Source organism: Bidens hawaiensis, unplaced genomic scaffold, assembly GCF_021521415.1.
Source record: "Bidens hawaiensis isolate Kalapana, Puna unplaced genomic scaffold, B.hawaiensis_p1.1 tig00004357_1, whole genome shotgun sequence".
Taxonomy (NCBI): domain Eukaryota; kingdom Viridiplantae; phylum Streptophyta; class Magnoliopsida; order Asterales; family Asteraceae; genus Bidens; species Bidens hawaiensis.
The window spans coordinates 1,783,805-1,796,718 of record NW_027491262.1 but is presented as its reverse complement, the minus strand read 5'-3'; positions in this window follow the sequence as shown (position 1 = coordinate 1,796,718).

Sequence of the window (12,914 nt, the reverse complement as noted above, 5' to 3'; positions counted from 1 at the left end):
AGTTAGGCTCTAAGAACCAGAGAGAAGAAGAGAAACCAAACTTGAGACAATATTTTTGATTATTTTTCTTTTTCTTTTTCTTTTTCTGAAGCAAATATTACAATTTATAGAAAAAACTGTAGGTCCCTATTCGGGTGGATCTAACAACGTCTTTGGATCAATCTAACTTAGTGCTAGCGGAAATCACACTAAGCAACCAAGAGGTCTCGGATCTTTAGTTTATATTCGGGTAGAGAAGTTGACTAAGAGACAAAGAGAAAAGAGAGAGAGAGCCGAGAGAGAAAGAGTGTTAGGGAGATAGAAATTTTTGTCAAAAAGATTTTCTATTAATCAACAATCAACAACTTGCTACTCATGGCATGCTTCCTATTTATAGGGAAGCATGCATGAGAAGTAGAACACATCAAATGCCCAATAAGCTTTACAACATTATTTCGCTTGGGCCTACATATTTAACAATAACAACTAAAGCCCAAGACATATATTTACAATACAAAAGAATAAAACAAAATGGGACTAACAAAAACAAAGACATCAATATAGGAAAAAATAAACAATAAGGAAACCTAGTTATAATATAGTAAGGAAAGTAAATAATAGATAAACTTAATTAACATATTAAACCTGAATAATAGTTATGATCGTATCATGCACACACAAAACTCATGTTTGACACACAATTGTAATTTTGATGCAATGTTTTAATAATTTTGATGCACCTATCCTTCTATCAAGTATTTTACACACAATGCTTTAATAACCTTAAAAAATATTTTGTTTTCAAAACAAATTAGTATTTGCTTCAACTTTCACGCTTCATGCATGCAACTAGTATAGTTTTTAATAACCTAAAAGATCTAAGATAACGATTGATGGACGATTGTAGATCTTCAACAAATCTATTTTTCAGATCTTCAATGGATACAGTGACGGATCCAGGAATTTTTTTCAGGTGGTGCACTACTTTATATGCTTCAATTTCATAGAATCGGATATAAAAAATTCCAAGTTGGTTCAAGGTTCGGGTCGGTCCGATGGTTTAGACAGAGTTCATTACAAACTAACAAATTAAAAACTAACAGTCAAACAAATTAAAACTAACAAAAACTACCAAACTAACAAATTAAAAACTAAAACTTAACAAATAACCTAACAATTAACAACATCAAGAACAATTAAATATTTAAAAAATGAATCTAAATTTAACTTTACAGTGGAAGGATTCTAGGAAGAGTAACAAGGGTAAGTATGAGGAAGGGACAGAGACAGTCACTGTATAGGTGTGTGTTTTATAAAATCCTAAATTGATATAAGGCTGACTTAAAAAAAGATTTAAAAAATTGCTTGCTGCAGGGAATTGAACCCATGACCTTACGCTTACAAAACCAACAACTTGCCATCTAGTCCAACCCTTGTATTGTACACAGAGTGGTTACTTTCTAATTTACAAGGTGTTTCCTCTAATATTTTCTACATATCAATACACTATTATTTCGAAACTCGGTTGGTTCCCGAGAACCACCCATTTAGACTCTAGATCCGCCCATGAATGGATATAGTTATTCTTTTTTTTCCGAAGAACTGACTTTTATTAAATGAGACAAACTAACAAGACGCCAGGCCAACAAAAAAACAACGAAATAGTTCAAACAGAGAAATTACAAAAATCTTTCAAATTTAAGGACTTAATTAAACGAGGGTCTATTTCGTATTCACATTTCACACACACATATACACACACGTGTCAAATATTTAACGTATTCAATCACCTTACTGATTAGAATCTCCTTTCCTTTGAAAATGCCTTCATTTATTCCTCTTCAAATACGCCAACAAGCTGTCATAATGATCCATTGAAGAATTAATCTTCTTTTTATTGCATAAAGGTGCGGTTTTATGAATAACGAGTAAATCACGAACTGAGAAAACGAACACAGGGGGATGTTACACCACGAGCTAACCATCAGCCATATAAGATTTGCAAACTCACATGATGTTAGCAACGGTTTTAAAGCTTCATCACAAAAAGGGCAGCCTCGTGGTCTCGACTGGAATATTTATATTAAAAAGCCCAACCCGAGTTGAGACACGTATACATTTCCGTTTTCAACATAAAGATATGCTCACCTTTTTTATAACCCAGTTATTTCAATTAATAACAAAAGGCGAGTTTGCACAATATGCATAAACCAAATCATCAAAAACCATATTGTTTTCTCTCAACACTAAAAATTTAGGTTTGGTTTCTTGTCTCTTTTCATTAACGATGATTGTAAATTTGTAATTGTAAAATTCGTCAAATTGATTAGTTTAATTGGATCATATCATGGATGAGAAATAAAAATTAATTAATGTACATTATTTGTGCTTGCAAATCATGTGTTTAATTTCCACAACATTTTAAAATTTATTATATAACCTTTTTAGGTTATAAACATGTAAAGCACCTTCATTTGTTTTTTTAGTGCTGAAGCCAAAATCCGTCGATATAATTTAATTAACAAGCACTATAAACTATCAAGCCTAGTGTTGTCATAACAGGTCTTATCATGTTTAACAGATTAGAGATAACACATTTAACAAAAGTATCAAACATGAATATGACTTATTTAACACTGCTTTAAGTTTCATATACCAAAAAAGAAGAAATGATAGAGCCTAACCAAATAATTGCAATTATTAAAAAAATATTTCACATAATATACTTTTTTTATTTTGCAGATTTAATCGTGTTTTAAATATGTGTCCAATTAGCAGTAGCCTAAATATACCCTTTCTGTTGTTATACCCTCATGTAAACAAAATTTATACTCCCCTCTACAAATCATTATTTTTAAAAGGTTTATATTTAAATTATAAAAGGCTTTTCTCGGAAATAAACAAAAAGGCCTTTTAAAAACTTAAATAAGAATGCATTGTTTTGGTAATTAAAACGTTTTTTTTTTTCAAATAATTACAAATTTTTTTCTTAATCAAAACATCTGAACTAATTTTAATTTCTATGACTTAAATGTTCCGGGTCGGTTGGTTCCATATCATGGTTAGGCCCAAACATTACCTGATCACCAGCCCCATTTTTAAACCCAATATTTTAGTTGGGCTTGGCCTTTCTTGCTTAACCCTGATTTTAAATGGGCTTTTAAAAGAAGTAAAGATCTGTGTTATGTGATTTCACTGATACTTTTAAACAAAAAACCAAAATAATAAATTCTAATAAAAAAAGCATATGTTTCTAATAAATTCTGTTAACTTAAATAATTGTGAATAAAATATAGCTGGAACATGCGAATTAATGGGTTGTGCTAAATGACAAAGCTTGAATAACCGCTATTTTTAAAATATTAATCATTACTTATTAAAAATAGTTTACTTGAAAAAAAAAATCAAACTTTTAATAGCCATTACTTATCTGATTTGTAAAATATACATATTGAAATTTCTATTTAATTCTAATAACTACAATTAGAATTGGTACAATCCAATTAGCATAAGTTTTTTTTCTTCTTTCTTTCCTTTTTCCTCTTTTTATATTTGCATTGTTTCCATGCGCCACTTTCATTTAACATATTATTTAAACTTAATAACTTATATATTCAATTTATATTTAAAGCAATATTTGGAAGTAATCTAAATATTTGGAATATCAAAATATTTGGAAGTCATATTTAAAGCAAATATATGTATTTTTGGTTTAAACAGACGCAATGATTGAATAGCTTCATCAATAACTGTCAACATCATCCATTCTCATTCTACCCTACCCTTTTCTCCCATACTCTATTCTTCCAAATTCTTTCGTTGTTCATCACCGCCAAAATAAGGTACGGGCTATTTCTTCTTTGGCGTTAATGCGCTTGATAAAGTGTACACTCTTATTGAATAACTTGATTATTAGGGGTTTTCAATTTTATATGAGATCACACTTCGTTTCACTATTTGGCATGAATGAATCTAACTCCTTTTAAATTGCCATCTATAAGCCTTCAGGATTTAATAATTATAAAATCAAATCAAACTTCGTATTCAAAACTTAACTCTTTCATTCTCCTGTTTACAAATTTATTTTATAATAATTATAAATATATTTTATAATCATTCATGTCAATTTGACCTTTACTTTGTCAAAATTGGATGGTGTGTTCTACCCTACATATATAGCACGCTTGAAAAAATTTGGGATATTTAAGATTAATACTATTGGAGAATACGGAGAGTTTTTTTGTTAAGTTATATGATATATGCGTATTTGGATCACCCTGTTTTGTTGACTGAAAATTGTGTAGTTATTTATTAGGGGTGTTCATGGCTCGGACGAAACCGTAAAACCGTCCAAACCAATCATCGGTTTGGTTTTGCGGTTTTTTTCGTCTTAATTTTTGGTCGGTTGGTTTGAAAGTTTCCAAACCGTAGTGAACGTTTGGTTTACGGTTTATAAAAAAACCGGCCTATAAAACCGGTCCGAACCATGATCAGAACTTTATTTTAATATTGTTTCAAATATAGTTTATATTACATATATGAAGAAACGTGGATCGGCTCACTGGTAGACGATCAACTTTCCTCGGGTATGAGTATGCTATATCACCGATGGTTCTCCGGAGTATGAATTCTTCCACCTACAAAAACGAGCAGCACCGTGAACTTACCCCTCAGAAAGGGACAAAGGGGTCCTCTTTGGGGTAACCCTCCGGTGTGAGAATAAGAGATTGTAGGAGAAGATAATAATAATCTGAGAGTGAGTAAGGATTTAGAGTGTATTTTCTTGCTTACCTCCCCTTGTGGAGGTGGTGTGGTATTTATAGTGTTAGGGTTTCCAATGATTGGGCTCAGATCCCATTAGGGCCTTTTTGGCTTCCTCCTATTGCTTCGCGCCACGTGTCCTTAGGACACCTGGTGCTTTTTCATTGATTATTCTCTGACCAAGGTATTTCACCTGACCCATGTGCAATCACGTGGTAGCACATGGGTTTTGCTGAGTTGTCCACCTTTCATTGGCAGCTGTCAACATCAGCATATTCTTTATTCCTTAAAGGATACCTTCTGGAAGGTTGTCTGATGAGCACAATCAGGGTTGTCATTATCCTGATTTGGATAAGGACGAGGTTGATTATGTGCATGTGTGATATGCGCCTATCCTGAGGATGCGCGAGGTCTTCTCTTTATTCTGACGCGCAGATGTTTCATGCTCAAGCATATGTAATATGCGTGAGCATATGTGATATGCGCCACGCGCAGATGTGATATGCGTGAGCATATATGATGCGTGAGCATATGTGATATGCGCCACGCGCAGATGTGATATGCGTGAGCATATATGGTGCGTGAGCATGTGATACGCGTGAGCATATGTGATGCGTGAGCATATGTGATATGCGTGAGCATATGTGATATGCGCCATGCGCATAGGTTTTGGCTTTGTGCCTTCATGACATCTTGATTTCAAGCCTCTTGTCTATATCTTGTGGGTTGACCCGCCCCGCTCGATGTTAAGGCGGGTGCATACCTCTTCAAGCCCCCCCAGTCTAATGTGTGTCTTGTCTCGCGCGAGCGAGGTAAGATAGATATTAGACTTAATAGTTTGCTCTTTTAATAGGGTTTGTCTTTTCTTTTTTATTTCTCATCGTTGCGCGAAATTCTATCCTTTTGGTTAAAATGAATCGTCCATGTACGTGATTGGTTGGTGCTGACATGCGTCAGAGATGGAGACATGTGTCAGACTTTTCGTGTGCTCGAGGTGCTACAGTTGCCTTTCATGTCTCCTCACACAGTGTCAGGAACACGTGTCGCGCTCGTGTTGGCCTGCACCTGCGAGTGGAGGCGCGTAAACTCTGATCAGTACCTGTTTCTTTCTCTCTCTTGGGCCTATAAAAGCAAGCCTTTTGAGTTGTTATTCTTCATCTTCATTGTTATTTCAGAGTTTTTTCTTTCCTTCCATTTTCATTCCGATTAAGAGCCTGTCTTTTGCTTCCAGATTTCCGTTCTTGAAGTAACCGCTGTTTGATTCACAGTTGTATGCCTGATAACCCAGACACCACAATCTCCCCCAGCAAACGCCGTGTAAAATCATTAGTCATATCCACTTTGAAGAAGACCGGCAAGGGAAAACGGGCTGCTGAGGCCTCGTCGGAGGAGGTGGGGAAGAGCAAAACAGTGAAGAGATGGGATGAGATTCCCTGCAAACTGAAACAGTCTGATTCCGACAATCTCATCGCCTCTCAGGGTTTTCTCCCTGAGTATGAATGTCTGCTCCCGGCGGCCGGGCAAACGGCGGCAGATCCGCCCACCGGCTATATCTCCTTATACTGTCACTTTTTCACTCACTGTAACCTTCGTCTCCCGATGACAAGGTTTATGGGTGCGCTGCTTCAGTTTTATGGGATTCACATATCCCAAGTCCATCCTTGTGGACTAGTGCGCATGACTCATTTTGAGTTCATGTGCAAAGCTCAGCGCGAGGAGCCCACCCCTCGGCGCTTTCAATATTTTTACAAGCCAAAAATCCAAGATTCTTGGTTCTCATTCATTCCTCGCAGTCAGAAGGTTAAGTGCTGCACTGTTTCCTTCAAAAGCCTTCATGACTGGTCTGAGAAATTTTTTTATATTAAGGCTGGTGTGATTCCCATCCGCATGACCATGCGCGCGATCACTTCTGCTCCCGCGGATGAGAATGTTCTTAAGAACCCCACGGGCACGTGGGTTAACAAGTTAATTGCTGAACCATCCCCCGCCAAGAATATTTGCGAGGAGGCGCTGGTGGGGGTTGGTATGAGCAGGAGGTGGACCGACAGCGTGACTGAGCCTGTCATTCAAGTTGATGGCTTAGGTGAGTTATTAGCTCATTGCATTATTTCTGCGCGAATATAATTCGTTTTACTAATATCATTTGTCTTGTATTATGCAGTCAGCAAGGAATACGTCTACGCCGCCTATGATGAGCATATGGAGGGTGGCTCTGTCGCGCTGGGCGCTGGGGAAGTTGCTTTCCCCAATCGCTTCGATGATATGTTCATCCCTGTTGATTTGGTATTTTGCTTTGACAGCGATGCGCCTGGTAAGCCTTTGTACTTATGCTTATGCCTTTAGAATACCAAATTTGGTTAACATTTCTGTTGCACGTATTGTAGATGCGCTCGAGAACTATGAGCTGGAGCTCGCGGAAGAAGAGGTGGAGGAAGAAGCTGAGGCACCACAACTCAAGCGCAAAGCTAAAGGCAAAACTGGCACAGGGGCCAGTAAAAAACAGAAGAAAAATGATACCCCTGTTGCTCAGGATCCTGCTACTCAAGCGAAGGGACTTGAGAAAACCAAGGGGTTTACCTTCAAGTTTTCCTCGTCTTCCTTGCCTCGAGGTGTGGGCAGTCCTCCTGTCCACACGAGGTATGGTGCCGCCACCTCATCTCTTCGCGCGGCGGACAAGGGAAGCGGCGCTGCGCCTGCTGTTTCCTCTTCTCCAACAGGTATACTTTGTTTATATTTTGTGATTTTATGAGCGTGATTCCGATAGAGTTATTAATGAATCTTTGCTCGCTCAAATGTTTGTAGAGCCGGCGACTTTGGTGGCTCAACCTCAGGCGCAGCAAGGTACCGAGGCTGCGCCGAAGGTTGCTTTGAAGTCCCCTGTTTTACCCTCGAAGAGGAGGAAAATGGACTTCATGGCGATGCTTAACTCGCGGACGGCGGTGCGCCAAGGTATATATTGCGCTTTGATTTTCTGACTTTTTCCTTTAGATCAAGTCATGAATCATTTCTCTTTGGTTTTTTCATAGGAATTATAGCTGGCACACAAGCTGCTGGCGGCACTGCTGGCGCCGGCGCCGGCGCCGTTTGCTCTGTTCCTGCTCCGACAAGCACTGAATCTCCTCTTATTGGGATTACTAAGGAGCAGGAGACTATTTTACGCGCTGATCTAGCGGCGTCGAGACCTCCCTCACCTCCTCCTGCGCGCAGCCCTCCTCGCGAGACTGTTTTTGATTTTTCCAAGTCGCAGGAGAAAAGACCTGTTACAGAGGATGATGAGGAAGTCCATTTTGAAGATTCCGATGGCGGCCGCGCAAGCCCTGTAGCGCCACGAGATTTCGTGGCGCAGCCTTCTGCTGGCGCTGACTTTTCTGCTGGCTCTCCGCAGGTATAAGTTTGTTTTGCTCCGCTGTGCGGACTTCCATATTAGTATTTAGATGACTAAAACGTTGCTTTTGCGTTGCTTTGTGTTTACAGGAAGCCGATCACATATACCGCCCGAGATGGAATATTACTGAGGATAGCTCATTTCAATCCATGGGCGTGTGTGAAGACTTCTGGGCTCACTCTGTGCCTCCGGCTGAAAGGAGGTTTCAGGAGGACCGCGCCCGCGTGGACTTGCTCAACGACCATCTTTTTGCTGGGTCTGCGTTCTTTGCTGCCTCCCAAGAGCTTCGCTATGATTATATAAAAGTGCGTGATGCTCTTGTGGAGGCCAAGCAAGAGGCTAAGGTTTCTGCTTGGAATCTTTCTGACGCTCGAGAGAGAGTTGAGAAACTCCAAGCAGAACTCAGCGAGAACCGAGCAAGTGCCAACGCTGCCTTCGTGAAGCGCGGCATGAGCTGCAGGCTGCGCGGGAGAAGCTGCAGGCGGCAGAGGCGGATGCGGCCAGGTACGCGCGGCGAGCGCGTGATTTGGAGTTAGAGGCAGAGGCGCGTGATCAAACTCTTGTGCAGGCTATCACCGACAAATCTTTATTAGAGAGTGAGGTTGCGCGCCTGAAGAAAGAGCTCGAAGCTGCGCGGGCAGAAAAGGATGAAGCCCTGGCGGCAGCAGCGTCTAACAGCGAAGAGCTCGATGCTGCGCGAGCGGAAAGGAATGAGGCCTTGGCGGCAGCAGCGTCCGACAGAGAAGAGCTAAAACAAACCAAGGAAACTGTTGAGTTGTTAAACTCTCAGATTCCTGCTCTTGAGACGTCTGTTTCTTCCCTCGCGCAGGATCGCCAATGGCTAGTTTCACAGGGTGTGACTCGTTGCGCTTACGCGATGAAATACTCAGACGAGTTTCAGACCCTTGTGATGGATTGCAACGCAGCGTCGCGCTTGGTGGGTCGAGCTGAAGGGTTTAAGGATGGCTATGAATATAGCATGCTGAAGAAGAACCCATCCGACTACCCTTATCAGCTCGACATTGTCTGCGCTGACATGGCCGAGGTGGGGGAAAAGTATTTGAATACTCCGATTCCCATCCTTGAGCAGGTATTTTAACCTTAATGAGTTTACCTTGACTTATTTTCCTAGTATTTTGTACTCATACTTTTCCTTGTGACTTGCAGATAGCCGCGCTTGCTGACCAGCCCGATCTCGGCGCGCTAAAGAAATTACTTGACGAGTGTGAAGGGGCTGGTGGCAGCGATGATGGCGCGAGCAATGCTGCCTCTGCTAGCGGCTCTGGCGTGGCTAAAGGACCCGCTCCTGACACTATCGTGATAGAAGACGACTCCATTCAAGACGAACAGCTTGACTATGGTAAGTTTGGAGATGACGAGGAGCGGGCTGCGCCAGATGCTGAGGGAGGTAATGATGAGGGCGATGAAGAGGCTGATGTTGATATAGAGACTTGAGAAGCCCTTCATGTTTTTTTTTTTATTTGTAGTTTGTATCTCATCATTTTGTAAATTTGTAAACTTCTATGTTTTGGAATGAAATTTTGTTTTTCCCTTATTCGCATCTTGCGCATTCCCAATTCATCTCTTTATATTGCATGTGTTTGCTTGTTGAATATAAGATATGCTTGCACATTGAAATTTGAACAAGGTTGTAAGGAAATTATTTTACTTAATCCTTGTCATATTTCAAGTTATTTTGCGATATTCTGAATATGCTGACACGTGTCTTGGCATTTCATTATTCCTCTTTTGCGCGACATTATCGCGCATTTATTATAGGGAATTATGAATGAGTTTTTTAGCCTTTACGTGTCAGTATGTGTTACTCTGATATTCATTACAATCCCATGCGCGACCTCGACCTGAGACCTTAACAACTATGTTTTGGCCTGTGCTTTGCCTTAGCTGTGCTTAGGTATTTTTATGGTCTAGCTGCGCAGCATGTAGGATGGATATTGTGAGTAATTTGAGCTAAGGCTCATATTATTGGGCTAAGGCGCTGAGCTAAGGCCCTGACGTTTTAGAGTTAAAACTCGTTAACGCATTTGAGCTTGGAGCTCGCGCATGTATGTTTTACTTCGTTTTATTTTTAGTTTTGATGTCAATACAATGTTGTCATATTGTTCAAAATTAATAAAGGGAAGTGTGAAACATGTATGCAAAAGGTAATAGAACACACATTAAGAGAAAATAGCGCGTATCATTATTCATAATGGCTTAAAAAGCCTTGATTACAAACTTGACAATTTTTACATGAAACATTTTCTAAGCTGTGCTGCGTTCCATGCGCGCGGGATCTTCTTTCCATTCAAATCTTTTAAAGCGTATGCGCCTTTTCCCAATTCTTCCGAGACTTGATAAGGTCCCTCCCAGTTGGGGGACATTTTTCCCGGAGGTATTGCGCGGCTAGCTTCATTGTTCCGAAGGACAAAATCATTCTTCTTGAAGTGACATTCTTTCACGCGCTGATTGTAATATTTTTCTAGTTTTTTCTTGTATTTGGCTTCACTGATGATAGCCGCCTCTCTGCGCCCTTCAAGTAAATTGAGATCCAACCTCCTTTCGCGCTCGTTATCCTACTCATCATGAGCACTCTACGGGATGGGCATCCAATCTCTGCTGGAATCATAGCCTCCGTTCCATAGGTTAGGCTGAACGGGGATTCGCCATTGCTGGTTTTGCTTAATGTCCTGTGCGCCCACAGGACATTAGGTAGCTCCTCGACCCATGAATGGGATTCTCCCTCCAACCTTTTCTTCAGCCCATTCAGCAACCTTTGGTTCGCGCGCTCCACTTGGCCATTCCCCTGAGGGTGGTATACTGAAGTGAAGATTTGGTTGATGCGCAATTCCTTGAGCCAGCTGGATATCTTCCTGTCAGTGAATTGTTTGCCATTGTCGCTCACAATTTCCATTGGCAGGCCAAAACGGCATATGATGTGGCTCCAAATAAATTGCTTCATTGCCTCGGCTGTGATTTTTGCTAGTGGCTTGGTTTCAACCCATTTTGTGAAATAGTCTACTGCCACTACCAAAAACTTTACTCGCCCTTCACAATATCGATTACCCATTTGTGGAAAGGCCATGCGGAGGTCACTGGAATCAAGTTGTTCTTTGGCCGCATGGTGTTTGGCGCACAGCTCTGACACGCTTAGCATTTTTGGATCTCTTTTAACGCGTCCAAGTACATGCCTGGCCAATAGTAACCTGCGTTCATTGCCTTGGCAACCACCATGCGCGGGCCAGCATGTATTCCACAGATTCCTTCGTGTATCTCTCTGATCACATAGCTTGCTTCCTCAGCATCTAGGCATTTCATGAGCGGTCCAAGATAAGAGCGCCGATATAACGTACCATCAAGCAGTTCGTAGTTCTGCGACTTGTGTCTTATCTTCCTCGCCTGTGCGCGATCGTCCGATATCTTTCCCACCTTCAAGAATTCCATTAATGGAGTTATCCATGATGAAGGTGTTGTATGAATTACAAGGACAGACTTCGCTCTCACCGACGGGTTGCTCATTACTTCCACCCTGACATCTTTGCCAAAGTGATCGAAGCTGGTTGATGCCATCTTACTCAGCGCGTCGGCAGACTTGTTTTCACTGCGCGGAATATGTATGATTCTGAAGAAGTTAAATTGCTCGGTGAGTTTCTTCGCCTGCTCTAAATACAGAGGCATAGTGTTATCCTTGGCATCATAAAGGCCATTGACCTGTGTTGCTACCAAGTATGAATCGACATGAGCCTCTAGCTTTTTAACTCCGAACTTGTGCGCGATGCGCAGACCAGCCAGCAGGGCTTCATACTCAGCTTCATTGTTGGTGCTCTTGAAATCCAACCTGATTGCGTAAGTATACTCATGATTTTCTGGATCCACCAATGAAGAAACGTGGATCGGCTCACTGGTAGACGATCAACTTTCCTCGGGTATGAGTATGCTATATCACCGATGGTTCTCCGGAGTATGAATCTTCCACCTACAAAAACGAGCAGCACCGTGAACTTACCCCTCAGAAAGGGACAGAGGGGTCCTCTTTAGGGTAACCCTCCGGTGTGAGAATAAGAGATTGTAGGAGAAGATAATAATAATCTGAGAGTGAGTAAGGATTTAGAGTGTATTTTCTTGCTTACCTCCCCTTGTGGAGGTGGTGTGGTATTTATAGTGTTAGGGTTTCCAATGATTGGGCTCATATCCCATTAGGGCCTTTTTGGCCTCCTCCTATTGCTTCGCGCCACGTGTCCTTAGGACACCTGGTGCTTTTTCATTGATTATTCTCTGACCAAGGTATTTCACCTGACCCATGTGCAATCACGTGGTAGCACATGGGTTTTGCTGAGTTGTCCACATTTCATTGGCAGCTGTCAACATCAGCATATTCTTTATTCCTTAAAGGATACCTTCTGGAAGGTTGTCTGATGAGCACAATCAGGGTTGTCCTTATCCTGATTTGGATAAGGACGAGGTTGATTATGTGCATGTGTGATATGCGCATATCCTGAGGATGCGCGAGGTCTTCTCTTTATTCTCACGCGCAGATGTTTCATGTGCAGATGTTTCATGCGCAAGCATATGTAATATGCGTGAGCATTGTGATATGCGCCACGCGCAGATGCGTCACGCGCAGATGTGATATGCGTGAGCATATGTGATATGCGCCACGCGCAGATGCGCCACGCGCAGATGTGATATGCGTGAGCATATATGGTGCGTGAGCATGTGATACGCGTGAGCATATGTGATATGCGTGAGCATATGTGATATGCGCCATGCGCATAGGTTTTGGCTTTGT